This window comes from Mandrillus leucophaeus, unplaced genomic scaffold, assembly GCF_000951045.1.
Source record: "Mandrillus leucophaeus isolate KB7577 unplaced genomic scaffold, Mleu.le_1.0 Scaffold128, whole genome shotgun sequence".
Classification (NCBI taxonomy): Eukaryota; Metazoa; Chordata; class Mammalia; order Primates; family Cercopithecidae; genus Mandrillus; species Mandrillus leucophaeus.
Window position 1 is genome coordinate 4,577,752 of NW_012101209.1, and position 24,461 is coordinate 4,602,212.

The following is a 24,461-nucleotide window of genomic DNA, read 5'->3' on the forward strand; positions in this document are numbered from 1 at the left end:
GAGGAGGGACTCCGGGCACTCGTGAGTCTATATTTGCCGAGAGAATATCCTTGTGCCTGAGAGAAAATGGGTCAGTAAATAGCCAACAAAGAACCCCGTGATAGATTGGGCATGAGAGAGAGCTAGAAGAGAGAGAAACGTTTTTTCCCCTGATTTTTGGACAAGAGGCCCTGAAATTTCATTTTGCCCTGTCCTCCACAAATTATATAGCCAGCCCTGGCCATTTAGCATGTACAATCATGCTGATAAAGAAGGAGGAGGAGGAAGAGGAGAAGAGACAGAAAGAGGAGGAGGAAAAAGAAGAGGAGGATGAAGGGGACAAAAGAAAAAAAGAGGATGAAGAGAGCAAAGACAATGCTTGCATTAGGAAGCTAATACTTTCACAGCACTTACTAAGTGGCAAGCAGTGTGTCCAAGTTCTTTAAATGCTCTAGGGTATTTAATCCTCTCTACAATCCTTTGAGACAAGTTCTATCATTGCCCCATCGCACAGATGAGGAGACAGCAAGGCCCAGAGAGGTCAGGTAATTTGCCCAGGGTTTCCCAGGCAGTCAATCGCAGAGCCATTCTCCACACTCAGGCCATCTCGCTCCCGAGTCCGTGTTCTCCTCTGCTCTCCCATTCTGCCTCTCTGCATTATATATCAATTACATATACTTGCACCTGCATCTTGGTTTTCACATAAAACTTTTAGAATACATATCCACTTTGCTTACATTTGTTTTTCCACTCATAAAACTTTTCTTAAGAATTGTCTTCTGCTTTAGTAATCCACAGCTAATGGAAGTGCTGAATAATGTTGACTCTGTAGAGTGAAGTGGACATTCTTCTAACGTTTAAAATGTTGTCTTTGCTTAAACAGACAACAGTGCCGGCAAGCCTAATTTATTCACCCACCAATAATTATCTTAGCTGAGGATATGGGCCCGTACTTGGCTTGGAACCTTAACATAGAACAACCTCCACCATATTTCCTGTATTCTGGGACTAGATCTTTATGCAAGACAGGCCAGTAGGATGCAGGCAGGATCAGGACCTGCAATTCAGCAAAGGGGAAGGGAAGCCTGGTAAGGGGAGCTTGAAGCTAGGCTCCTACATGGTCCATGTACTTATAGGTGTTTCTTTCCAAACTGCTGGCTTTTATCCCTGCAGCTACCAGCTTTCCTGGTGGGATCCTCTGGCATTGAACGGCCCCTAGATTCTCTGTAATGGAATTATCTTCTCTTTGAGAAGGGCATTATTTTTTCACCATTTACACCCTTTATAATTTGTGCTGACTACATGAGATTGGTGTTACATCAAGATTACATAAAAGTGGCCAGGTGTGGTGGCTCACACCTGTAATTCCAGCACACTGGGAGGCCGAGGCAAGCAGATCACTTGAGGTCAGGAGTTCAAAACCAGCCTGGACAAGATGGCAAAACCCCATCTCTACTAAAACTACAAAAATTAGCCAGGTGTGGTGGCACGCACCTGTAGTCTTAGCTACTCGGGAGGCTGAGGTATAAGAATCACTTGAACCCAGGAGGCAGAGGTTGCAGTGAGCCAAGATCATGCCACTTCACTCCACCCTGAGTGTCAGAGCGAGACCTTGCCTCAAAAATTAAAAAAAAAAAAAATTAAGAAAATTACATAAAAGAAAAAAACACACACTATTTGTAGCAAAAAGATTTATAAAGGGGAATGTTTTCCATTAGAATAAATATGAAAAAGCCTAGCCATCTTCCCACCCTCCTGCAACCTAGAGTTTTCACCAATTAAACAAACACATTACCACAAGCACATGGAATAACACTTGAAGCAGACCACGGAAGTAATAAAGACACAGACTCCGGGGATGCTCACTCTACCCTTCCGGTGCTGCCTTTGGACTTGATGGGGAAATAGTGGGCATTCCTGAGAAGAGTGGGCTGGGCTGTGAGCATGGGTAGAGCAGAGTCACCTGCATCTACCTTCATCACCTCCAGATGAATACCAAAAGGTGCTGTGTGGATGGAGTGCTAGAAATTGCATTTTCACAAATCCTCGAAAGTCCAGCTTCCTCTTTATCTTTTGTTCAGAGAATAACAAAGAAAATGCTTCCACTAGGAATCTTGAGAATCAAAGGATGACACACTTTTGCTCTTTTTTACACTAAAGCTATCTTGCAACTTGCCAACATTGAGGGGTAAAAATACTCCAACTTATGGACAAAGGTATTCTATGTAAATGAGTGGCACAAGTGAAAGATAAATAAGATATACAGGAATTACTCTATAAGAGAAACAAGCCCTTTTTGCCCTTACTAGTGAGTTTTTCAGTTGCCCTTGACCCACCAGTCTTCTCTACAGGCCATGTAATATGGCAGACCTAATAGGAGATGCCATTTTCTTCCTTTCCCTCCGCTGGACTTTTTCCTTATGGCTTTCTGTCCTTCTCGAGCTAGGGAACAGGTCTCAAGGTATATTCTAGGCCCTGACCTTAAAGAAACTAGAAAAGAGTATTGGAATGACCCCATGTGTCACTCCACCCACTGAATTAGTACATTTAACATACAGATAAGCAGGCTTCCTTTAGTCGAATTGATTGAAATGTCACAGATAGAATGTCAGTCCAGAATCGAAATCTGTTGAGTAGATGTAAATATTTGGGAGGACTTGTCTGGTACTTTTTATTTTTCTTCCCCACATAATTACTTCCAGGTGTTATATTATCAATCTGCAGATGCCTAAGCAATTTGATTTTGGTGAGCCTTGAAATTCTTCCTCTTCAATGCAGCAGCATAGGATGCTGTATTTATGATGATATTCTGTGCCTCTTCTAAGAGTCTAAGATTTCATTCTGTAGAACTAGATACAGGACATTTTGGGCACAATCCCTGAACTAGGAAATCGTTCTGTCTCTCGGTCTCTTCCAGCCTGAACACGCCTCCTAGGTCAAGCCATGTGATCCAGCTCCCGTCTCAGGCAACCCTGAGAGTGAGGCATTGTAGCAGAGATGGGAGGCTCTATAGAGAATCAGTGATGTTGGAAATACATGTATTGTTGGTCATACTTTTTCTGAAATGAATAATACATTTTCAATGTAACCCACCAATGCCTCAAGGCATACAGTAAACATATTTTGAAACTTAGAAAATAATTTTCTATACTTTTACAAATAGCACCTATTCATTTTTACAACACACTTTTGTCTGGTGTGGATATTCCTAGAACATCTGCACCTTATTTGCTGAGGCATCATTATTGCCGCCTGTTCTTAGAACCAACACATTGCAGATTGGCTACGTCAATAACACAACATTCATGTATCAAATTGAACAGCCCTCTGTCGTAATCTGAACTGAGGGAATGAGCTTGATATCATAGGATTTATAGAAGAAACATAGGCTGTGGTAGATTGGAATGTCGGAATCATTCCAAACTTAAAATTCTAGGAATAAATACTAGGAATATCTGGCAGGTTTTAAAATCAGATAACTTCATATATTTGGAAAACTGTTGGCTAGAAATAAAAGAATTTATTGGAAATTTGGGGATTTTTTTTTTTTTTTGGTATTACTGGCAAATTTCAGAAGTGTATTTGGAAATTTCTTTAAAGGACTTAAAGAGCTTTAAATAGATTCAAGATCCATCTTTCTCTGCTGATAGTCAATGTTACAAATATTGAATGGCCATCTACTATGTGGTACAATTAGAAATGCAGTAATCCCATAGAGAACTCAACAAATAGAAACACAACCCTTCTCCTAAGGTGCTTAGAACTGAAATGAAGAGATTAGCCCGACAGGCACGGAACAATAATATAAAACACACTGTACGTCACTATTGAAAAATATTTACTGATGTTTACCAATGTGCAGTGCACTGTGCTAATTACATACATTACCTAATTTAATTCTCTCAGCACAATGAAGGAAGAAGGTAAATGGGAATCAGACAAGTAAATGAATATGCCCCAAATTACATAATCGTAGATTGTGAAGCTCAGCTTTAAGCCACGTCTGTCTGAATAAATGCAAGCCCATTGCTTTTAGCTCCCGTGTTCTTTTGCCTCTTGATGCCTATACCACAGCACCAGCCATTGCTGCCTTAGAAATTCAGAGATGAGGAAGGTCAAGGCTATTAGGAAGACGCCTCTTTCCCTGCCCACTCAAAGTGTGTTTTGAACTTTGAAGTTTATGGGATGCCCCAGGTGGAATAAGGGAGAAACTACCTGTTGGCTCTTTGTCACATGGGAAACAACAGCCAGAAATTCACCTCTGATTCGAAGGTTTTCATTGCTTGTGCCCACCCTGGTTTCACCCTGACGATGATTTCTCTGCATTACACTTTCCGAGGGTAATCTGAACCCTCCTTTTCTGTGTGAGATGCCAGTTTACACCATGCAACAGGGAGAAACTGAAGCTGAAGCAGAAATATGGGCAGCAGAAATCAAAAAATCGTCAGATAAATACTGTCAGGGAGGAGATGGGATGGGTCTCTTTTTATATTTCTACCAAATACCTATGTGGGTGTCAGTTCTGTAAGTATCAAGTATGCCAGCCAGAGAAGACAACCCGTAAACCAAGACTCACCTTCAGAATGAAAATCTTGCATTTTATGGGAGGCGAAGTCATATTTATTGTTGACCTAACCATGTGTCTGCTCTTTCAACAATCTTCAAGACAAGTATTATCATCCCCCTTTTAAAGGTTAGGATATTGAGGCTTGAGGAAGCCACAGAAACCCAGCTGCCATCTACTATATACATTCTGCACTGTGAAGGAGATTTTGAAAGTATTCTGAAATGTAACCACAGTTAGAGCTGTTGACTTGATCATGCTGCACTAAGCAGTAGAATTTTCAGCTAGAAAATACGATGGTAACTCTGCCAGTTATACACTAAGAAAAATGAAATGCCCTAATTGAGTAAATCTCTGAAACCACACACTGGGGACTTCTTGGGCCTTGTTGCTCAACTAAAGCCAGGCTGCTGGCAGGAGTGATACGAGATGCCCAATGGATGGCAGACACTGCCAGGATCTGGCGGTGCATTTCTGCAGCATTCACTGACTCCTAACAAAGACAATATTTAGTTCCCAAGCTCCCAATCCTGTTTGATTTGTCTCTTTCTTTTTTTCCTCTCTCCTTTTTTTTGCTCCCAATTTAAATTATAAACTATTTATTACTGACACATCCTTTTTTTCTGGCCCAGCAGTGTCCCGGGCCAGCTTTTTGGCTCAGGTTTTCCCAGGCATTGTCAGGCATTTCTCTGGCTCCAATGACTCCAATGTTTGTCTGCAAGTGCTCCAGGCAGATGTCTGAAAATCACCCACTGACAGATTTATGTTCATCAACCTCTGCAACACCCTCCACCCCCAGCCCAAACCATATCATACTTGTGGGTGAAAGCACTTGGAGGCCAAGTTCACCAAGTCCTCTCAAGCACATGCAAAACTAAGCCACGGAATCGCAATGGCATCCCACCCGCCTCCTCGGCAACGCACGTTTCCCTGGCCTGTTTTCTACTCAAGATCTGGAACAACTTGGGTCTCCAGGTTTTTGAAACAAGATTAAAAGGTCTCTTTTACAGCACTTGCCGAAAAACTCCCCGGAGGAAACGTGGTTGGCAGGTAAAAAAAACCAGGACCTGTCTCCTTGAAAATCACAGCTGTGTTATCTTTTTCCTCCACTGATCACTTCCAGATTATCACTAGGGCAGCCAGCCAATGAGCCAGTCCTCCGTGTCCCAGAGCCCGACTCTGGCAATAGCTCATTTCCCCACAGAAGGGAACGCACTGGAAGATATATAGCTGGGTGATGTGCAGAGCGCAGGGAGGAAGAACTTGTTAATGAGTGCGACTTTGCCACAGAGGCAAGTCCACACAGGAAGGTGAATTAAGAGCTGGTGCAGCAGGAAGTTTTCCAACGCGTCGGGACGAGGTCAAACACAAAAGAACCCTTTCTGGGAGGAAAGAAGATTGAAACTGTAGGGGAAAACAAAACGAAAACACACCCCATGTGAACCTCGCAATGATGAAATCTGTTGTTGGAGAACAGAGTACTTCATTCAGTGTCTCCTGTCTGCTTTTGCAGAACAAGTTTTCCGCAGTGCCCAGCTGGAAGCATCTTCTTCTCCAGGGTTCTCTGGCACCTGCCCATTGCTCAGGTCCAGCTAAGAGGAGTGGCTAACAGAAGGCAACCTCAGCTTTGGACAACTGCTGCAAACAGAGACATCACAGTGACTTTTTCGGAAAAAATAAAATTGTCAAATCAGGACCCTGGCTGGTCAGAAGTCTGTTTAACAAAATTCATTAAACTGGCAACATAGTAGCAATGCCAGCTTATGTGGGTAGGATTTGTGCTGTAGTCCCTGTTGGTGGTGACAATTCAAATGAATTTTGCCCACAGGAAGTCATTGCTTTGGCAAGAATCATCAGGAAATTGACATATACATTGAGCCATTTATTCACCCAGCGTCGGTTCCATACCTACTATAGGCTGGGACTGCACTAAACACCGAGGATAAGATAAGATCCCCTTATCTCCTACTGACTTCAAGGGCTTGGATTAGCAGCTCCCAAACAGTGTTTTGAGGCATACTAGTCTTGAGGCAGGAAAATATGCTCCTGTCACTGGAATATGCTTAGAAAAATGCTACATTAAACCAAGTTGAACAGGTTTCTTTACTATTAGGCTTTCTACAGCCTTCAACATGCTGATGTGCCCATTAGTAGCATTTGCCAAATTTATTGACCACACAGCACTTTTCTACAACATAACTTCTTAAGGTCAAATAGCACACCAGTGATCCAGTTGGGGAAGAACAGCTACAGGCTCTCAGCAAAGAGACACTGGGGACCTGGAGCAAGATTCCCCTTCAGGAAGTGCCCTTCTGGTTTTCTTTGCCTTGGGGTAGATGTGTCGCTGCTCACTAAGCCTTACCCCATAGTATATGAACTATGACAGAGGCCTGTCTTGGTCACCAAACACTGTGCTGTGTGTGTTGTCGTATCACAATAATCTGAGTGGCAGATGTTACTCTCCTGGTTTTGACCAGACAATGAAAATGAAGCTTAGAGATACTGAAGAACACAAAGGTACAGTGCTTTCAAGCTCCATAGGACTAAGATTCAGGCCCTATAATCAGCAGCAAGAAATCAACCATTTTAACTTGGAGCAAGTGATGAAGATGGATCATAAAGACAGCACCAACTCCCATGAAAAAGTGATGAATGTTCTAATCCTCGAATTTCTAGCCTTTGAATGTAGGAGGGCACTGTCATCTCATCTTGAAGTGTTTTCCTCAAACATGTCTGATTTAACAGGACTGTTGTGCTTTTAATCATTAATTAAGCTTTTTCACCAAATCTGCACAAAACAATCTCCATGATCTTTCTTCACGTAGCTATAAGAAACATCAGGATGGCTGCACTTCAAAGGCAGCAAATATCTGCTTTTTCCTTGGAAACATAGATACGTTTCCTTAAAAATGAGACCCTGGCCAAAGCTCCACTAGAAAAATCAGCCCTTAATAATTCTCTGATTCTTTTCTGAAACTTTCTGCAGACTTTTATGGGAGTTGCTTTGGCATGGCCAATATTTTTTCAGTGGTGTCAATGTTTTATGCTTACCTATTTCTATTAAAATTATATATTTTTGCAGCTCCCAATAAAACTCATTGTATGGTATGCTAGAATAAATCTCAAAATCTCCCTGAAGTGCTAGAAACTTTCAGATATATGACTATTAAATTTTTATTTCTTCAGCAAGTGGCATATGTGCCAAAATATGCATTTCATTGCTGAAATGGTCACAAGTCCACAAAGCTGTGTTAAAACCATGAAGGGGTATTGAGTTGTCCATCACTAGAAATCTACATCCATTGAGTGAGGAGTGGTTATTCAGTGGTTATTCCCACCTTCCACAGAAATCCCTGAAGTGGTTGCTCACCTGTGCATCTCCCACATCCCAAACACATTGGGCACTCAAAATACGTTTGCTCAATTGAAGTTGTTTTCCCAGGAATAGATCAGATTCTTTTCTCCTTAGAATGGCCTGAGGTTTTTGCCATAGTTTCAGAGTGCCAATACAGTCAGGTCGTCTTTTATTCTTAGGATAGTGAATCACAGACCAAAAGTAATAACAATACTTTCTGTTAAAACTATGATGAATACAATTTAACTCTACTGTCAAAAGGGCAAGACAAACAGCCTATAGGTAAAAGGAAACAGGTTTCAAGTTCATATGAGAAGAAACTTTCCATCAGATTAAGTGTGTTCGTGCTTTAGGCTCTCAGAAGATGGCATGAGCAGGCTCATGAAACAGGAAGTTCTCTGTCACTAGAGGTATTCCAGCACCATCTAGATCAGTGGTTCTCCAACGGTGGTGCCCAGACAGCTGGGTACATACTAGAAACGAAATTTCTCAAGACCCATCCCAGACCCACTAATTCAGAAACTCTGTGGCTGAGGTTCAGCACTGTGGGTTTTAGTAACTCCAATGTCTGCTGGAGCTTGAGAAACACCGACCTAAACTACCACTGGTCAAGAATACTGCAGGTAGCATTCAACCATTGGATAGGAGATTGGACTGGATGGCCATTCAGTTCTGTAGTTTCACGAGTCTTATAAGGTTCTTTGGTCTGCATTATTTTCTTTTTGGGAATGAGGAACTGATGCTCTACCAACACTCAGGCTTGACCACTGGCAACACTATGCGTTATGGAAACAGAACTGGAATACATCACTACAATAGTTATAAACTCTGACATTAGAATGGCCTGAGGAGCTTTAAAATAAAACAAAATACCAATACCTGGGACTAATTTCTGGAGATGACACCGGGACCTACTTTTTACCAGGCACTTTCATATTAATTATTTCATTTAGTCTCCATAATACCCTTATGAGATGGGTGTTATTACCATCCCTGTGTTTACAGATGAAAAAGTCTCAAAGTGGTTGAGTGACTTTTCCAAGTTCACAGAGCCAGTAAATGCCAGACTCAGCACCCTTGTTTCTTCTCCTCTACCTGCCTCCCTCCTCCTTTGTACACCAGAGACTTTCTGCATGCCCATGGTCCCCCAAGCCACCGTGCTGCTGCTCTCTGGCTGCACTGGTCTTGTCACTGAGCCCCCTCAGCTCATGCTAGCATTTCTTGCAGCTCCACCACTCTGTGCCTCCCCCTCTGTGAAATCTGAGTAGGTATCATGGGTATTTCATTCTCTCGCAAACATGCTTTCATTGACTGCCCTCAAAACTCACCATCCATGAGCAGAAAAAGAGGCTGCCTTTGGGTCGTGATATGAGGGCCTCCAGGAAGACCCTTATAAGCCAACAAGGCACTGCTAGCTAAAATTCCACTTTTTCATCAATTAGTTAAGTATTTCCTTCCACTAAAATGAAATGAAATGAAAATGACCCCAAAGGAAGAGTACATCAAGTTGATAAGAGCCAATTACATCTTAGGGTGTGAATTCACTTAATTAGATCTTTTCCAACTCAAAAAAAAATCGTCTCTACATGAGGTAGAAGAACAAAGGGGTGCAGAACACAGGACTGGCTCTGCAGGAGGTGGAAGGAAGAAGGGAGAAGAAGTCAGGGTCCTAACAGCCCAAGCCTCCTGAGAAGTACAAAGGGCCTATGGGAGGGGCCGCATCAGCAGGGAGACTGTCACTGGGGAGGGAGGAGTGCAGACAGCAGAGACCGTGCCTGCCACGTGACGCTTTTGCTGCAGAGAATGTTCTGGTCGGCGACTCCATGCACTGGTTAGTTTAGTCAGGGTCTTCAATGACAAGCCACGAAAGTCCAGAGAGGTGTCATACCTTGCCCAGGAGTATACTGGCCAGGCGTGGCACAGCCAGGACCAGCGCTCAGGGCTCCTGACTCCCTCTTTTCTAAATGTGTCTTAACACAGTATTAAATCAGAGTCTGTGGCAAACTGGTCAACATTAAAGAAAGAGACTAAGAACATAGTGGCTACAATAATTTGCTGGGGTAGAATATAAAGTACACTGCGTAGGACCGAAAAACGTTTTAAATGTGTAAAAGGAGGACAGATCCAAAGGTCTGTTTCTGATCAATGTTCCACGGGAAGAGGGAAGAGAGGACAGTGGGGGATATGTTTTCAAAGCACTGCCCAGGGTTTTAACTGCTCAGTTCCCATTGGTTTTAATGATGCAGACACAGCTAAAGTTCAGCACAGTTCTTTGAAAATACGTCCTAAGGGCTCAAGAGTCCATGAAAAAGGAGCTGAGAGATAGAAACAGTACCTGCCTCCCTTAGATAGGAAGCCAACCCAGGGGTGTCTGCTCACAATGCCGTTTACATTGTCTCCTTAAATGCAGTGTAGCCTCATCACTCTTACTAGTTTCACAAAACCGCTTTTGCATTTAAATATTTATTCTTTTTTTTTTTTTTTTTTTTTGGATTTTTAGTAGAGACGGGGTTTCACCATGTACTCCATGAACCCTTTCATCCCTTTTCCAGTAGCCTCATGATCCATCCACCTCAGCCTCCCAAAGTGCTGGGATTACAAGCGTGAGCCACCGCGCACAGCCTAAAATATTTATTCTTTAAAAGAGATTAAAGAGACATAATGACCAAATGTCCCATGTGGACTCTATCTAGATCATAATTCAAACAAAGCAACTGTAAACAGATATTCTTGAGACAATTGGGAAAATTTGGTTATGATCTGCATATTGGATGATACAAAGCTGTGTTCATCGAGTGTAATAATTATTTGTAATTCTTCTTTTTAATGCCTGCATAATTCAGAACACTGAAGCACGTAGAGGTAAAAATGACATGAAGTCAGTCTTTTAAAATAATTCAACCGAAAAGAGGAAAAGAGGACTGAATAGATGAAGCAAATAAAGCGAGATCTTAACAATTAGGTAAACATACATTCGTGTGTGTTTAAAATTGTGTAATTTAAAAATCCTTAGGCAAATATATAGAGAAATGTATCATCCTGCTCTTGCAATTACTCCTAAGAGCAAAATTGATGTGAAACTCTAAAGATTTCATAGTTGAAAAGAATGTTAGACCTTGTCCAGTCCACTCCACCCATCCCTGTCTTCCAGATGAGGGATCTCAGAACTCCAAAGCTCTTCCAACTATTTAATAGCCCAGCCAGGACTAGAATCTGGTTCTCTAGGCTTTCTGTCCAGAGCTCCTACACCAAACACCATTAGACAAGCGTAAGAATGTTGCTTTCTAATCTTTGTGCTATAAACTCTCAGACAGGGTACTATGATTATTTTACAGAAGCGGGTCTGGTCAAAGGCCAAATGAACACTTCCTTTGCTCATTCTGAGTAAACGTTTGCATGAAATAATTCTCCCTATTCTCTGCAGACTCACCCCCTCCCCACTCCCTTCCACTCCTTTCTCCATCCCCAAGGACACTCCATCCTCCAGGATCCTTGCATTCTTTGATGCTTTTGACCTCATACTGAACTTTGGGTGTCTGTGTCCACCTTCCAATGTCTAACCTATCCTGCTAAAACGTTGCTTAGCTCCAAAGCCCAGGACAATGCAGCTACTCCATGAACCCTTTCATCCCTTTTCCAGTAGAAAGTGTTCCCTTCCTTCTCTGGACACCCCTAGCCCTTGTTTTGAGCCTCATTATTGTCCTTATCTCCTTCCTTGTTAATGGTTAAGCACATGTATGACCTGCCCTTTCAATGCTCTCGTGTCAGGCATGCTGAGATGCAGTGGCAGAAATCAGAGAAGAAAAGGAGAAAGCCAGAAGCAAAGAGGCCATGTAGGGCCAGGAGTTATGATGTGGCTTGTCCTGGAAATAGCAAGGGAGGGATACAGGTTTGGGCCAAGATCCAAACATCATTTCTAAAGAGTATGAAGGAAACCTGAACTTTTCCTAGCTGGGAGCATCAGTATCCAAAAGGAGCCAGCCTGAGGGGTTAGGGCTGGTAGGTGGGCTCTCCTGGCATTGGCAAAATCAGGTCAGGCAGCTCAGCAATGAGGGCAGGGCAATACCAGCCAGGCTCTCAAACTGGGAAGCTGGTAAGGGTTAAGTAGGATGTCATCCAGGAGGCCTGGGTCCAGGAAAGCCTCTATCCCTGGAAAGGAAATACAGAAGAAAGTGGACACAAATCAGGAGCATGTGCCAGAAAGCCAGGCAAATTCACTGGCCATGGTGATGGCATCAAGAGAAAAGAGGGGCCTGAGACTAAGGCTCTGTGAGCAGGTGTTCTAAGTGCATTAATTTCACTCATATTTATTAAGCACATACTCTAAGCCAAATGCCAAGGATACAGGGATGTATTAGTCAGGGCTTTCCAGAAGAACAGACCAATAGCATGTGTGCATTGAAAGAAAGAGATTTATTATAAGGAATAAACAAATGTCTCACATGATAAAGGAGGCTGGCAAGTCCAAAATCTGCAGGGTAGACTGGCAGACTAGAGACCCAGGAGAGCCGATGCTGCAGTTCCAACCATAAGGCAAAATGGGCAGTCTGGAGACCCAGGAGAGCTAATATTCTGGTTTGAGCACAAAGACAGTCTGCTGTAGAATTCTCTCTTGCTGGGGGGATAGTTGGTCTTTTTGTTCTACTCAGCTGATTGGTTGAGGCCCACCTACATTATGGAAGTCTCAAAATCCACCCACTTAAATGTTAATCTCATCCCAAAACACCCTCACAGAAATATCCAGAATCATGTTTGATCAAATATTTGGGCATCCCATGGCCCAGCCAAATGGATACATAAAAATAACCATTAGGGACAAACAGAAAAGATCTCAACTCGTTGCAGAAACTGGAAGACTAAAAGGCCTTATACCTGGATGAAGACCCAGGTCATTATACGATTCTTGCAATGGGCAAGAAAGGATGAGCCCACGAGCTTGTAGGGGTGGATATGAAGGGGCGGTGCCAGGGGACTGACATAAGACAGGCAGCTTTTTAAGCTCTTGGAGGGAAGGGAGCAAGGGAGCAAGCCATTCACCACTAGCACACAATACCGGAACCAGGCAGCCTGGATTTGAGTCCAGGTCTACCCATTGCTAACTTGAATAAGTTACTTCACCTTTTTGTATCTCAGTTTTCTCCTCTGCAAAATGAGGCTATCGGTAATACCTAAATCAAATATAATATCTAAATTCAATAAGTTTAATTATTGTAAAGCACAAATAATATTTGTGAAGCCTGGTACTTGGAAGTGCTGTGGAACTGTTTGCTAGTATTAGTCAAAAGCACTAGAGCAGCTTATATATTGTGCTCTAAGCACTCAGGAAATTTTGAACTGAAATTTTTCTTCAAATAATACAAAACGAAAAGGGACTAAGCCATATAAAGATTGTCTTATATTTCAGTCCCGTCTTTTTAAAAGGCAATTTTATTTAAGCTACCTAATTAAAACTCTTCCAAGATTTCCTGTTGCCTTAGGAAACAGACTCATGTTCTTATCAGGGCCTCTAAGGCTGCCTGATTTGTTCTGGATGTGTCTCTACATTGACTCACTTCTTACCTCTCTCATCCAGGATCCCCAGGCACTAGGGCTGCCAGGTTTCTCCATGTTCCCTGAGTTATCTTCAGGGCCTCTGCAGTGCTGTCACCTATGCCTGGAGCAGCCCTCCTTGGGTCCTGCCCTGCTTACCTACCAGCTCCCATGCATCATTAGGGGTTCTGTTTAAGGAAAAGTCTCTCCAAGGTATGCTTCTGTAGCCCCTGCTCTTCTTCGCATCAATCATCAGGAGCGTTGGAATTAGATGTGCAATCATTATCTGTCTTCCTTCTCACCCAGCTCCCTAAGACTAGGGATCAAGTTTGCATCATTCACAGTTGAACCTCTGGGACCCAGCACAGTGCCAGGCACATGGTGCTCAGCAAATACATGTTTGCAAGAATTTAATAAATCTAGAGATGACAGGTTTCAGCTCTCAGCTAAGTCCAACTAATTTCCAGTGGCATTTTAGAAGCCAGGTTGAGAAGGATTCTGGAGCTTTGTCAGATGGCAACTGTCTAAGCCCATTTGTGCTGCTATAGTAAAATACCTTAGATTGGGTAATTTATAAAGAACAGAAATTTATTTCTTATAGTTCTAGAGGCTGGGAAGTCCAAGATCAAGGCATTAGCAAGTTCAGTATCTGGTGAGGGGCCCAGTCTCCCCTTTTGTGACAGCACCTTGTCGCTGTGTCCTCTGGAAGGGATGAACACTGGGTCCTCACACGCTGAGAGGGATGGAAGGGCAAACTCGCCCCCTCAAACCCCTTTATTAGACACTAATCCATTCATGAGGCTAGAGCCTTCGTGGTCTAATCAGGTCCTGAAAGCCCCACTTCTCAGTAGTACCACCAGGGGTATTAAGATTCAGCATGAATTTTGGAGGGAATGTATTCAAACCACAGCACTGGCTGAGTGTGAAAGCATCCTACCACAAGCAACATCTGCCAGGGACAAGGGACGTTAGAGGAGGAACAAGGGCATCTGACATCCATCTCTTTATCGGCTAAGAGTGAACATTCCCTGAAACACTGTTAGGTTTCATAGCAGTCAATAAAATTTAAAGAAAAAGTATGAGGGTGGCTCTTATCTGAACAAGTAAAAACTGCTGGAGCAATCATTGTACTGCAAAAGCAAGTAAACCAAAATGTTGTCATCTATTAGATTCCTACTCCAATCATCATGCTCACATTTCATATGTATTCATGACTACCTTTTTATATCTATAAAACTGTGTCTGTATGTACTGACACCAATTTTTTTTCATCGCCCATTTAAAATCTTGTGGCATTATAAGCAAAAAAGATTTTTGATTTGGGAGTCTGCCCTGGTGGACATCAGCCCAATTAGGAATGGGCTGTAGTTTCAGAGGGAAGTTGGTGTGGTGGAATAAAAAAATAACAGCGGTCAGAGTCAGATATTTCAGAGTTGTGTGATGGTTCACAAGCTATTACCTTCTGAGCCTCAGTGTCCTCCACTGTAAAATGGGTGTGTAGAAAAGAGTAACACAGCAGGCACATAAAGAGCTCTCAGTAAACAATAAATATTAAAACTAGTATTCAGTTTCACACTTTGTGGGTTTCTGCCTACCCTAGGCATGAAGAGCAAGTGTTACAATTATGGATGCTTTGGCTGGCTGCAGCTAGAGCCCAGGAGAGAGTCTGTCTTTCTCAAACAGGTGGCACAAAGATACCATCCAGGAATAACTGTAGCATTGGTTGTAATAATGAAAAACTGAAAATAACCTAAATTGCTATCAATAGCATATCATTTTTGCAAAAACACTAATTAAAATCAGTATACATGTCCATACACATGTGTAAATGCACACACACACACGCACACACTATTTTTGGTGTATAGACAAATATCTGGATGGGTTCATGCATAATATTAGTTGTTACCTCTGGGCAAACTTTATATACTTCTGTGGTATTTGAATTAGTTCACAAGGAGAATATGTTACTTGAGTCAATCAAAGGTAAATAATTGAATGAATGAAATAGTCAGTTAAAAGGAAATAATGAAGTTTTTTTAAAAATAAATAAATAAATAAATAGAAAAACAAGCAGACAGGTGATATTCACCATGAAGGCTAATGCTGAGTGATCCAGGAAAGGATGAGAAAGTGTGGCTACTGGGAGCCCTGAATAGCAGAGTCCCCATCAAGTCAATTAACTCACTTCAGGAGGTCTTCTTAGTCTCACTCTTCACTGTCAGACCAAGAATGCCCAAAGGGAAAGCAGTAGCTTCGGGGTAAGTGCCCACTCCTCCACAGCACTGGCGCAACTCTACTGAGCTACAGAGCTAGAATTCCCAGGGGAAAGCTGGGTTCCTCTGACATCTACACTGTTGTTGAAGGAAACAGTGAGTTGGCCTCCAGGCGTGTTCAGTAGTGGACTGTAGGTTTTCCTGGGATGTTCTCTGAGAGACTCAGAGAAGAAGAAAGAAAGAAAGAGCAAAAGGCCGGACAAGAGATACTGTAAAGATCAGAGATGAGAAAGCCAAGGTGTGGATTCAGAATTGTGTTTCAACATGAAATCAAAGGTATTGTAAAAAATAAAGACAATTCTACCCCAGAAGAACATGAGAGACTATGAATGTGAATTGTAAGAGAAGTATATTTAAGAACTTCGCTGAAAGAGAGATGCTAAATATTCCTAAGTTATGTTTTAGGACAAGATTGGCAACTCATAGCTTTGTAATTTAGAACAAGAGGCTGGAGGAGCTAAACTTTTTTTAAAATGTATTTTTTCCTAGTTATAAAACTTGACAAACATGTTGCAAATTTGGGAACTATGAAAGATTTCAGTGAAGAAATACTTCCCAGAGTACGTATACTGCCCGGAGATAATTACTGTGCACACTTCAGTGTACATTCTTCCAGCCTTTCATTTCTACAAATACATACATATTTTTATAAAAATCAGAACCATACACTATTTTCTGTCTTACAGCCGGCTTTTCCCCACTTAATAGTCTATCATGGAAATGTTTCCATTCTATTCAATTTTTCACAATGTGAGTTTTAATAGCTATAGCATATTCCATGGTACTGGTATACTGTACTAAAATTTATCTACTAGTCCAAAATTATTGGATATTTATGTGGCTTCTCTTTTTATGGACTTACAAAAACATTAATCTTTATGCATGCCTCTCATTGCTTTTGAGATTTCCTAGGTGAAAGAGATAGGAACAAGTTTGTGGTTCTCCATAACCATTGCCCAACTGTACTCCAGAAAAGAATCAACAAATACTCCCACCAGCAGGCTAAGAAAGTGCTTTTCCTTCCATCCTTCCACCCCAATCAAAGGGGGTATTAGCATTTGAAGGAGGAAATGAAAACAAGGAATTTAAAAGGGAGAAAATGAAATATCTACTATAAATGGTAATGTCTTTGTGTACTTGTGAAGAACATTTTTCCACATGCCTGTCATTAGATGGATTTTTCACATATCCTCTTGCACTATGAGTCTATGATTGAGACAGAGCCAAATATATACATTCGTTTTCTTTTCTTATAAATCTTCATTTATTTAAATAATAGTTTGGTGGATGGTTAAACCATGATATTCTTCTATGTCCTGGTCACACACAAAAATTGCCAGGACTCTCACTTATTTTTCCCCTGAGACCAGACTCACATCTTTAATAGAAGACTTATAGATAAAGAAAACAGGATGAAGCCTTATGTTTATTCTGGCTATCATTAGGTACTAGAATAACACTGTTTGATTTATACATTTGAGCTACATTATAGCATTCTAAATGCCAATATTGGAATCATAAAAAAGCATCTGTTCTTTTCAGCTATTTATTCTCTTATTAGCAAGGTTGCCTGATTTTTATTCTAAAACTGTATTTATTTTATTCCATTTTTATTGCCAATGTAAATTAAATGTGTGTTTTTCTTTGCATATATTTAAATTTTATTTTTGAACACTTGTGCAAAAAATACTGTAAAATCCCATTAACATTAATCAGGGCCACATTTCTCAAATTCTTATCTGCAATAACATTAAGTTAAATATGTATGTATATGTGTATATTTTGGATTGTATCCATAAAGTTTTAGAAAGTGAGAAATTGGCCACAGGGAGGCAAAACTAGATATTTATATCAATCCTATTATTTTACTGCCTCATATAAGGTCCAACACAATATACAATTCCTGTTCATCTTCAGCAACCATGCAAATATTTGTGTCAAGCAACCTAATCGAAAAGCACATATGCATTTATTAGGTGTTCGTGTATTTTTACATCAGCAAAGTTAGAAAAGCAGAGGGAAGAGCCTCTCTACATTAAAATGCTCAAATGTTAACTAGATAAAGGCTGGCTAATTTCCCCCTCTTGACTTATTGTTGTAGTATTTTTTAATGTTTGATTGCTTTTATCTTGTAAAATGAAATGTAATCTTATGTTACTTTGTTTTTCTATTGGGTCTTAGTTAACTGCGCCAACATTTAAGTGAAGACCTAAATTTTCAGCTGGCCTCAAAAATTATACCTATGAATTGGGGCAGTCCAAAACCAATCACACTTACCCAAATAAATAAGGTTCATCACAGTCTGCTTACTAAACATATATTGTACAAACATTTGGGATTAGATAAGCTATAACTAATTCTTTTTTTTTTTTTTTTTTGAGACAGAGTTTTGCTCTTGTTGCCCAGGCTGGAGTGCAATGGCACAATCTTGGCTCACTGCAACCTCTGCCTCCCGGGTTCAAGCGATTCTCCTTCTGGCACCTCCCAAGCTACAACTAATTCTAAGATTAGGACTAGCAATATAGACCTATGCTCTGAATTTTCTTAAAAAAAATTGGTAAGGGGGAATGGGAGAGCAACGCTATATTCTGCCATCATCCTGTGAATAGCATTCCTTTTCTTTCAAGTTTGATTTTTATAGTAATTTAATCACCATAATTGGTGGGCAAAGAAGAGGTGATTTATGTAATTCTTGCGGGTCCAAAGCCAAACAGATGTGGTTTTCTGTTCTCCTAAAGTGATTTTCCACATTGGTCTTTAAAGGTGGTGTTTTAGCGGTTGTTTTCCATGCTGGAGAGAGGGCTGGCTCTCCATGGAACGTGAAAGGGGGTGTGCACAAGCTCCTGAGCAGGACGTTCATGGCCTTGCCTGCCTCTTTTGGCCCCAGCCCATCACACACTAAATCCTCCTTTCTGGGACTTTGAAAGAGGCATGAAAACTTTTTGGCTTTCAGCTTCCCTACATATAAAATAAAGGGATTGGATTCAAAATCTAAAATCTCCTCCAGTTCTAAATCCTATGAATTCATCATATTAAAATCCTGCAATTTAGATAATTATGTTCCATGTAGTTTGATTTCCAAACAGTAAACATGACAAAAACACATTGAAGTCCATTGTCAATTTCAGCTTCAACATGTATGAATCATTTGAACTAAGGCAGATTTTTAACATGTGATATTCGATAAAGAGAATCACATAAATGTTTGTTTCGAAATTAATTTGATATGGGTATGTCTTCTCAGTAGAAACCAAAAAATCAGTCCAAAAAAACCCTCAAATTATTAATGAAATACTTAATGTGATACGAAATAAGCAGCTGTTTATTTGGTGCTTTAAAATTAGAGGATTAATATTTTAATGCAGTATATAGGGATTCTGAAATTTCACATTTTGTTATTTTTAGCTTCAGTAATATACCACATTTATTATGAAAGAAATTAACTTTGCTGATGATACATAGGCCACTCAAATATTCTCTGAGTTTATCTATTTTAAAGAATTTCCAACCCAATTGCTTATTATTTCTGAAGTAGCTTCCATTTAAAACACCTCTCCAGATATCAAAGCTCTGACTTCACTCAGTCACTTTTCCTATTTGGCAAACCTCCAGAGAATTTGTCTCAAGGTGAAATTTTTTAAGAATAGACATCAAATCCAAAGAAATTCTTTTTAAACAATTGTTTCTCTCACTTTAGTAACCCTGGGAACTCAGTCACATGGATGTGCCTTGTGCATCCTCCTCCTCTGAGCTAAACAAAACAAACCTGTGAACAACAGAACAAACATTTGGAATTAGATAAGCTACAATTAATTCTAGGATTAGGACTGGCAATACAGACAACAGAAATTCATAGCCAGGCTGTGTCTTCCAGAGGTGAGAATGCTTTCTCTTCTTCTAGAATATAGAGTCCCTCTAGACAATAGGGATCTTATTAAAATGTAGATCCTGATTGAGTATATCTGGGGTTGGACCTGAGTCGTAATTTCTAACTCACTGCTCAAAGTTCCAGAGTTTACAACATTAGCACCTCAGAGTTTGTTAGAAATGCAAACTTTCAGACTTTCAGGCCAACCTGGGCCTACCTTGGCAGACTCTGCTTGTATAATAACAAGATCCCCAGGTAATCTGTATGAACACTTGTGTTTGAGTAGCACTCATCTACCTCAGTTTAGGAATTATTTTCCAATGGGTTTTGGTCAATACTAAAGTTTGCTCGCACACACACTAGTCTAAAGTGAGTGGATTCTTCCCCTCATGTATTTGAAAGGCATGAAAATCCCTGCCGGACAGTTTGACAACAATCCAACGACAGCTGAAACAACTAGTTCTCTGATGTCACACCAACCTGAACAGTTCCCAATCAAAAAGTAAGCTTGAACGACTTTTCTGCTAGAGCAGTGGTTCTCAAATCTGTCTACATATTACAGTCACGTTTAAAAAGAGCCTTTAAAACAATCAAAATGTAGATCCTACCCTGGACCAATTAAATCACAGTCTCTAGAGCAGTAGTTCTTAAATTTCTAAATATCTGAATCACTGAAGGAGTTGTGAACACACAGATTGGTGGATCCCAAACCCAGTCTCTGAGTCAGTGGGTCTGGACCAGGGCCTAAGAATATGCATGTATGACAAGTTCCAAGGTTTTATGTGTCTGTGGACCACACTTTGAGAACCACTATTCAGGAGTTGCCCCTGAAGAGTAGCATTTTTTTTTAAAACCCCTTCATGAGAGTTTAATGTGCAGCCAAGTTTGATAATCACTGTCCTAGAGAAAGATGAGCCCATAAAAAAAACCATATTAGTTCCCATACTTCGTGTGAAATGTGTTTCATCACATTAAATCACACACACTAATGTTCAACCAGTTTCAGCACAGACTATCCATGGCTTCAAAATGTTTCAGCAACAGGAAATGTTCAGTGGGATTTTTGTTTAAATGTGTATTTTTTTACTGCTAGTATGAAAACTCCTCAAAAGCATGGGCTTTCTTGAATGCACCTTTGTCCCCACAGGTACTACACACAGGGGCATGGCACATAGACATGTTCAATAACTGTAGAGCTGAATCTGTTTATTGTCCACCCAACACCAGCTACCTGGAGATGGACATATGCTCTGTTGAGAAAAGGACAAAATTGCCTGAAATTTTCATTTTTCACTAAGCTGCTTTGACAGCATATAAATGTAACCAAAACTCCTGAATGTTGACACAAATATTAGACAAGCAAATTATCTTCTCACAGCCCATTCAGTCGATGTGTAAATGTGATATTCTTAATGGGAGTCAAAGCTTGAGAACTAGCACTACACAAGGAAAGAGAGAAGCCTAGTTCAAACAATGCCTGTACAGGTAAAGGAGGGTCAAAGTTTGACAAGGCGAGCATCCCTCCCTGTATGACTGAAAAGAAACATCTAAAGTAGTAATAAATAAATAAATAAATAAAGCTAAAAAGCAGTATAAATAACAAAATGGAAAACAGGATGAAAAGGGCAACACATTACACAAAAATGGATCTGGAGAAATTAGGATTGACTGAATAATTACATTTAATTATCAAAATCTTAGTGGTATAGATTGATTCTTACAATATGCAACAGGCAAATTCGATTCCAAGACCACGTTGACGTCCATCAAACACATTATCCAATTTACCCTAGCTCCTAAACTTTGGTAACAAAACATCACGGCATTGCAAAATATATCTATCTAACATAGGGTAAATGTTAAGCAAATGTTTGTTGGTTCACATCGCTCAATCAATACTAGTGAATAACACTTCCTAAGGTTTTCAGGTAGCATGAACAGAAAACATTCAGTATTTGTCTATTCTTTTGAGGACAATAAGAAAAGAATATCAGTAGCCCTGTCTAGAACTTTCTGCAATGAGGGAAATGTTCCATATCTGTATTGTACAATATGGTAGCTAGTAGCCACATGTTGAGCAACTGAAATGTGGCTAGTATGACTGAGGGTCTGAATTTTTAATTTATTCAATCTTTATTAATTTTAATTTAAATCGTTACACATGGCTGTTGCCTACCGTACTGGACCTCCAGAAACAGGGAGGAATGCCAGAGCATAAATGCTTTAGGCACTTTCTGTCATTCTCATAACCGTGTCCAAAATCTGCCTCTTGCTCCACTCCTTGGATTCATCAGATCAAAAATAAGACAAATCTAAAAAATATTCCAGTTAATTTCCTATAGAACAACAACACAGAGGCTTCCACTGTGAAATCCACACTCTTTGAAAGGTCACAGACTCCCCCCACTTTTATAAACAGTCCCAAAGTAAAAGGAATCACAATGGCCGGCAGCTTTAGTATTTATAAATCGCAGTCCTTTGGACAGAGGGAAAAAGGCCCTTTTAAAGCCCAGACCTCTTTAGAGATTTCCAATTGTGCCACCCAGTGGCAATATGGTTGGTTGAATTTCTGACTCCAGCAGAATCCTCTCTGGCCAAGGAAGAATCCCGCACCATCGCGATGATAAGCGGTAAGCAGTCAGGTAAGACAGTGACAATGATGGGATGGGGGACCTAACCTGTCTATTCACACTGTGACTTTGTCACACGCATTTCCATCGTCAGTCAATCCATGCTTTGTCTTATAGCCTTTCTCAGAAGGAATATAAAACACCAGTGATCATCATCTTGGTGGGCTGTTGTGTTTAAGATTCCAGAAGATTGTCTCTGAATTCCTTCAGCCCGATGTATTTACATTACAAGAAATGTATCTCCCACTCATCAAATTTTATATGAAGGTGCTGGATGAGTCTTTGCCTTTGATTAAGAATTTTTTTAAATAGAACATTTAGTGAGCCAGAAACATTTGGTAACATCATTTTCTGAGGATTTAAAAACACTTCAACATAAAATTAAACGCAGATGTATAATTTGGGAGTTCATGAATCATTAGTTATGTACATTTATAATTACGCTAAACCTAAATATTTGAAAAGCCACATTAGTCTCTGGCTATTGTAGCTAATTCTCGGGTAAAGAATTTGAATGGCATTCCGGTATTGCATTTTACCTGGACTACACTGTTACAGAATTGCGTGTAGGATTAGTTGATTTTTTTGTTTCAATTTAGAATTTCCACTCATGGGAAAAATACTCAATATGAAATATAGCTAAGCTCCTTATAGATGTAGTTTCCAAGAAGCAAATGTCTAAGGAACAGAAAGTTATATAGAAACTGAAAATAGGGGAACAACACACACTGGGGCCTGTAAGAAGATGGGTGGGGAGGAGGGAGAGCATCAGGAAGAATTGCTAATGGATGTTGGGCTTAATACCTAGGTGATGGGGTAATCTGTGCAGCAAACCACCATGGCACACATTTACCTATGTAACAAACCTGCACGTCCTGCACATGTACCCCTGAAATTGAAATAAAATTCGGAAATTAAAAAAAAAGGAACTGAAAATAACCAGCTCCATACAGCATTCATTGTGATTGTAAAGTAAAGAGATGGCGCACCTCCGGCTTCCACAACTCAAGAGGCCCCAAGACTGTGCTAAGTCTGGCAGAGAATCTTGCTGGAGCTCAAGATCTTACAAAATGTAACTCCAAGGGACATTTTAAAGTGATAGGAGCTGCAGCTGGGCACCGTGGCTCACGCCTGTAATCCCAGCACTTTGGGAGGCCGAGGCGGGCGAATCACGAGGTCAGGAGATCGAAGACCATCCTGGCTAACGCGGTAAAACTCCATCTCTACTACAAAAAATACAAAAAGAATTAGCCGGACGTGGTGACGGGCGCCTGTAGTCCCAACTACTCAGGAGGCTGACGCAGGAGAAAGGCATGAACCCGGGAGGCGGAGCTTGCAGTGAGCCGAGATAGCGACAGAGCGAGACTCCGTCTCAAAAAAAAAAAAAAAAAAAAATGACAGGAGCTGCAAATCTTCCCCGGCACAAATGCAGAGAGAGCAAGCTTAAACCTAAGAAAATGACATGAACACAACATTGACCCACTTAGCATGTGTTGATACTTTTGTTGGCAGTCCTAGCAGAAAGACAAAGACTGAACAAACACAATTACCCAGACTGGCACTAGGTAAGTAGTGCAAAGATCTTCGTTACCTCTTGAATTGGTTTTTGGTTTTGGTTTTTGTTTTTTTTTTTTCAGACAGGGTCTGTTTCTGTCACCAAGACTGGACTGCAGTGATGCAGTATAGTCCTAGCTTCCAACTCCTAGGTTCGACTGATCCTCCTGCCTCAGCCTCCAGAGTAGCTGGGACTAGAGGCCCACACCAGGTCTGGCTATTTCCTGAGGATTTTGAAGTCCTTCTCAGAAGGGCTCTGCTCCAGTTTCTCCATTGTCGTCCGCAGAGCCTGTTCTCAGCACACAGTGGGAACCTAGCAAATTTGTTTTTTGACAGTAAATCAGTCCTTCACTGACTCCACTTACTGTCTGGGTGTCCTTGGGCAGGCCACTTACAAGCTCTGGAGGCGTATCTCCAGAGACGTCTATGAATCCAAAGAAGGTACAAACAATCACCGGAAGTATTTTGGATCCTGAGACAATCCTTGGATAAGTAGAAGAGGGAGATTTTACCAGATATGAGGCTACGTGCCAATTCTGAGTTTAGGTGAAGAAGCATAATCTATAAGAAACAAGATTCGAGGTGGAGGATTCAGCCAGAAAGGCTTCCCTGAGGCCCCCAGGCGCCCCCTACTGTGCATCTTGAACATGCTTCTTCCATAGGCCGTATCTTACAGCCTACCAATTGCCTGTTTACTCCTCTGTCT

General features: G+C 40.9%; 1 protein-coding gene across 1 annotated transcript in view; it reads right to left on the reverse strand.

Annotated features, from left to right (window-relative positions):
• Positions 1–21,868, reverse strand: part of CREB5 (cAMP responsive element binding protein 5) — a 561,911-nt gene extending 540,043 nt beyond the window's left edge. Inside the window, exon 1 of the mRNA XM_011972242.1 lies at positions 21,748–21,868. The gene's annotated coding sequence lies outside the window, so the exon portion shown is untranslated. The remainder of the gene's footprint in view (positions 1–21,747) is intronic.
• Positions 21,869–24,461: the final 2,593 nt, after the last annotated feature.